Consider the following 6,000-nt stretch of genomic DNA (forward strand, 5'->3'; position numbering starts at 1 on the left):
GTGAATCAAGAATCACCAGAAGAGCAAGCTGGTTTTTGAAGAGGCAGAGGAACTAGAGACCAAATTGACAACATTTGCTGTATTATGGAGAAAGTAATGGAGTTCCAGAAAAACATCTCCTTCTGCTCCATTGACTACACCAAAGCCTTTGACTGTGTGGGTCACAACAAAATGAGTCAAGTCCTCAAAGAGATGGGAGTGCCAGAGCATCTTACTTGTCTCCTGAGGAACCTGTACGTGGGTCAAGAAGCAACAGAATCAAACATGGAACAACCAGTTGGTTTAAGATTAGAAAAGGAGTATGACAAGGCTGTATATTATAACCCCATCTATTTATCTTATATGCAGAGTACATCGTACAAAATGCCAGACTGGACAAATCAAAAGATGGAATTAAGATTACTGGAAGTAATATCAACCATCTTAGATATGCAGATGATGCCACTCTGATGGCAGAAAGTGAAGTGGAATTAAGAAGCCTTTTAATGAGGGTGAAAGAGGAGAATATAAAAACTGGCTTGAAGCTTAACATCAGAAAAAACTAAGATGTTAGCAACTGGTCCCTTTGTTTCCTGGCAAGTAGAAGGGGAAGGAATAGAAGCAGTGTCCGATTTTATATTCTTGGGCTCAAAGATCACACAGACAAGTGACCACAGCCATGAAATCAAAAGAAGCCTCCTCCTTGGAAGGAAAGCTATGGCAAATCTGGACAGCATATTAAAAAGCAGAGACATTACCTTGCCAACAAAGGTCCCTATAGTCAAAGCTATGATCTTTCTAATAATAATGCATGGTTGTGAGAGTTGGACTATAAGGAAAGCTGAGCGCCCGAGAATTGACGCTTTCTAATTGTGGTGCTAGAGAAGACTTTTGAGAGTCCTTTGGATGGCAAGGAGATTAAATCAATGAATACTTAAAGAAATTAATTCACACTATTCACCAAAAGGTCAAATACTGAAATTGAAAAATACTTTGGTCACAGAACGAGGAGACAAGGACTCACTGGAAAAGATCCTGATGTTGGGAAAGATTGAAGGAAAAAGGAAAAAGGGAAAGCAAAGGATGAGATGGATAGATACTGTCATGGAAGCAATGAACATGAGCTTGGACAGACTTTGAGATAGTAGAGGATAGAAAGGCCTGTCATCCTATGGTCCATGGATGCATGAAGAGTTGGACATTACTGAACACCTGAACATATCAACAAGTCATATCTTCTTTGGACTTCACAACAGCCCTGGGAGGTAGGTGCTGTTAATATCCCCATTTTACAGCCCAGGAAACTGAGGCTGAGAGAGGGTGACTAACTTGCTCAGAGTCACATGGCCACTAAGTGTCTGAGGCAGGATTCAAACTCCAAGTCTTACAGTCTCTTGTGACAGTTTCCTTTTTAGGTAACTAAGGTACCGGATTTCCCCTCCTTTGAGGTCTTCAAGCAAAGATTGGAGCTGGTGTCATAGAGGAAATCTTCACTCATGTACCAGATGAGCCAGACAGTGTCTGAGGTGCCTTCCCTATATATGAGCATCTATTATCCTTTGGTGCTATGGCACAAAATAGAATATAAGCTGGAAAGACAGTGAGGGTTAATGGACAGAGGGCTGGGCTTGGATTCTGGAGAACATGGCTTCAGCTCCCTCCTCTGATTCTTAGGAGCTGTCTGACCTGGCGAGTGACAACCTCTCTTAATTTCTTCACCATCCATGAGCTTAATAATAATAATACCTGTACTACAACATCCTTCCAGGGTTGTTGTGGGGACCAAATGAGATTGCTTTTTTAAAGCATTTTGCAAATTTTAAAGTCCTATAGAAATGTCTGCTATTATTAACGTGAGATGGAAGGGTCCAGGGAGAAAGGGGGGGTGGCTATAAGAAAACTGAATGGTGCTAAAATCCTGGGACAAAATCCTAAAAGAAACAGGAAGCGAGCAGAGCAGCCTGCTGCTGATTCTTATAATTGGCTCTACAAGGACCAAATTGAAAAAAAAGCACCAGCTGATGAAAAACCCACCCCAACTATGGCTCTCGAGTCTTCTGTTCCCCAAGGTGTCTGCCCGTGCATTTGGGCATTCTTGTTTACATGTTCAGCAGCTTTGTCCCCTGCAAGTCCCTGCGAGATGGTATGGTTTTCACCAAGTGCCTGGTTATGTTTACCATATGGCAGATGCCTATAATCCCTGTCCCAAAGCTCTTTGGTATGGGACTCTCTCCTTATTGATGGAGATGGAGGCCATTTCTTCTATCACCTGGGGCCCACTCTGATCCTCTGGTTTCCTCCTCCATGAGTTCCTCCCAGAGCTTTTCTTTTGGGAAAGGGCCCAAGTTGCCATTCCTTATTCTTCTTCCAGCTCAGCTTCTGACCCTCAGGCTTCCCACACACATTTTCAGTTCTTCCATGAGAATGTAAGCTTCTGAAGGATAGACTTAGATTTTTATCTCCAGGTTTTGGAACAGTGCCTGGCACACAGTAAGTACTTAATAAATGCTTGTTGATTGAATGAATGCCCTCTAAGGTCACTTTCAACTCCAATTATTATCATCCTCTAACTACAGGATCTCTGAATCCTATTCGACAACAATAATAATTAACATCTGTATAGTGCTTACTATGTACTAGGCACTGTATGAAGTGCTTAACAATTATTATCTCATTTCATCCTCAAAACAACCCTGGGAGGTAGGTGCTACTATTATCACCATTTTACAGATGAGGAAACTGAGTCAGAGGTTAAGTGGATAACTCAGGGTCACCCAGCCAGTAAGTGTCTGAAGCCAGATTAAAACTGAAAAAAAAAAAGACCTCCTGACTCTAGACCTGGCCCTCTGTCCACTAAATCACCTAGATTCTACAAAACTATAACTATAACAACAATCAAAAAATGAGTTTACATGCCAATAATTTTATTCAATTACAAAAATCAGGAATTTTAACCACCTGCACAGTAGTGACTTGTCCCAGGACTGTTTCAATCTCAACTCTATCAGATAAAAAATGAGAAGAATAAGAACAAGATCACCAATAATCATCTATAATTCACTTTAAGCCTTAGTGCTTAATTGTTTGATTAAATGTCACATCTCACCAGTAGAATGACCCTCCTTGAGGTTCAGGACTGCCTTGTTCTTATCTTAGTATCACCAGAACCTGCCACAGTGCCTGGCACATAGTAGGTATTTTATAAATGGTTATCGATTGATTGATTATGCTTGTATAGAACTTTTAGCGTTTGTGAAGCATTTTCTTTTTTTAATTTAATTTTTTTACTTTATTAATTTATTTTGATTTATCAACAATCACTTCCATATGCTTTTGAGTTTAAAATTTTTCTCCATCTTCTTCCCCCCCACCCTCCCCAAGACAGTGCACAATCTGATATATGCTATACATTTACATTCCTATTAAACATATTTTCACATTAGTGAAGTTCTAAGTACAAATTCTCACTAGTGTTTTGCTTTTGACCACTGCCTCCTTCAGTCCCTCCCTCCCTTTCCCTTTTCTTCCCCTTTAACCTTACTGCTTCTTCCCTCCCTTCTATTCCCCCCTCCCTTTTCTTTCCACTTTTCCCTCCTACTGCCTACAGGGCAAGTTAGATTTCTATACCTAACTGATTATGTTATTCCCTTCTTGAGCCAAATCTGATGAGAGTAAGGTTCAAACAATGCTCACCCCCTCCCTTCTTTCCCTCTGCTGTAATAGGATTTTTTGTCTTTTCCTGTAATGTAATTTACCCTTGTCTGCCTCCTCCTTTCTCAGTACATTTTCTAAGATCAGACTAATCCACTTACTTGGATCCATTTAACCCACTTGATTAGATTTTTTTTTATCATTACATCAAAGTCAACTAATATCCACCCCTTTATGTATACTCCTTTAACATGGTGTAATAACAATACAGTTCTCAAGATGCAAGTGTCATCTTCCCTTGTAGGGATGTAAACAGTCCACCCTTATTAACAACATATTGTATCTTTCTGTCCCATTTACCTTTTTATGTCTTTCTTGAATCTTGTACTTGAAGATCAAATTTTTTGTTGAGCTCTGGTCTTTTTATCAGGAAGGTTTGGAAGTCCCTATTTCATTGAATATCCATCTCCTCCCTTGAAAAATCATGCTCATTTTTGCAGGGTAGTTGATCCTTGGCTGCATCCAAGCTCCTTTGCCTTATGGAATATCATGTTCCATGCCCTGGTCTTTTAATGTAGAAGCTGCAAGGTCCTGTGTAATCCTGACTGTGGTTCCATGATATTTAAATTGTTTCTTTCTGGCTGCTTGCAGCACCTTCTCTTTCATCTGGTAATTTTGGAATTTTGCTATTATATTCCTTGGCGTTGTCACGGTGGGATCTCTTTCAGTGGTAGCGGTGTATTCTTTCTATGGTTATTTTACCTTCTGGTTCTAGGACTTCAGGGCAGTTTTCCTTTATGATTTCCTGAAAGATACTGTCCAGGCTCTTTTTTTCATCATGATTTTCAGGTAGTCCAATAATTTTTAAATTGTCTCTCCTGAATCGATTTTCCAGGTCGGTTGTTTTACCAATGAGGTATTTTACATTTTCATCTATTTTTTCATTTTTTTGTTTCTGTTTGACTGATTCTTGCTCTCTCATAGAGTCATTAGTTTCCATTTGTCCAATTCTAGTTTTTAACAGATTGTTTTCTTCTGTTAGTTTTTGTACTTCCTTCTTCAATTGGCCAATTGTGTTTTTTAGGGACTTGTTTTCTTCAGTGTACTTTTTTTCCAATTGGCCAATTGTATTTTTTAAGGACTCTTCTACCTCTCTCATTAGACTTTTAAAATCCTTCTTGAGCTCTTCTAAGAAGGCTTTTTGGGCTTCAGACCAGTTCATATTCCCTTTTGATGTTGCAGATGTGGGTTTGTTGACAATGTTGTCCTCTTCAGAATTTCTGTCTTGATCTTCACTCTTCTCATAATATGAATCTATGGTATTTTCTTTTTACTCATGTGTTTCTTTATTCCCTGGCCTTTAAAGAGATTGAGCTCTCCTGCTGGGAACAGAGGGCACTGACCCAAGCTTCTTGTGTTGGGAGCCTAGGTCTTGGTCACTGGCTTTGTGTGCTGGGGCCTCTTATGTTGGCAATTGGAGGCTGTAGAGTTCTGGCAGCTTACCTCGTGTTGGGCTGGAATCAGCAAGGCTGGAACTTTCAGGCAATTCTAGGTTGCCTGCTTTTCCTTTCCTTTAGCTTTCTTCAGCTCCTTTTAGATGGATGCTGCAGGGTGTTTATTTGCCTGGGGCCCCTTGCAGTGCTGTCTCCCTCCTTTCTGCTAATGCACTGGGAGATTCCTTTGCAGTGCCGAAGTACCTGGTGTTTTTCTGAGCTGGTTTCCACGGGTTCCCCCACTCTCACTGAGGCACTCGGAGGTCCAGGTATTGGTGTTTGCTGCTCTACCACCTGGGCTTCAGGATCTCTTCCTGGTTGATAGTAGGAGGTTCTGACAGCTTACCTGGTATTGGGCTGGAATCAGCAAGGCTCAGACTTTAGGAAGACTTTAGGTTGCTTTTTTCAGCTCCTTTCAGATGAAAGGGTGCTTATCCACCTGGGGCCCTTTGTAGTGCCATTTCCCTTATTTTTGCTGAGGCACTGGGAGACCCTTTGCTGGGCTGCTGCACTGCTGCACCCAGCCTTTCTTCTAGTTCAGCTGTTCCAGGGTTTTTTTTTCTGGGGTGATATTTTCTGGGTTTTCAAAAGTTGATAGGGGAGGGTGAGAGCAACTACCTTTTTACTCCACCATCTTGGCTGCCAGAAGCCTGCAAAGAATGTTCTTATCCATTAATTTATTAGATCCCCAAAATCACACTATAAACTAGTTAAGGCATGCATTCTTTTTTTAATCTTTATTTTTCCCAATTTTTTATTTAAAGTTTTGAGTTCCAGATTCTATCCCTCTCTTTCCTTCCCCCTCCCTGAGATGGTAAGCAATCAGATATAGGTTATACATGTGCAATTATATGACATTTATAGGAAAATATGGGAC

This window comes from Phascolarctos cinereus, unplaced genomic scaffold (assembly GCF_003287225.1).
Source record: "Phascolarctos cinereus isolate Bilbo 61053 unplaced genomic scaffold, phaCin_HiC Scaffold_1;HRSCAF=81, whole genome shotgun sequence".
NCBI classification, from domain to species: Eukaryota; Metazoa; Chordata; class Mammalia; order Diprotodontia; family Phascolarctidae; genus Phascolarctos; species Phascolarctos cinereus.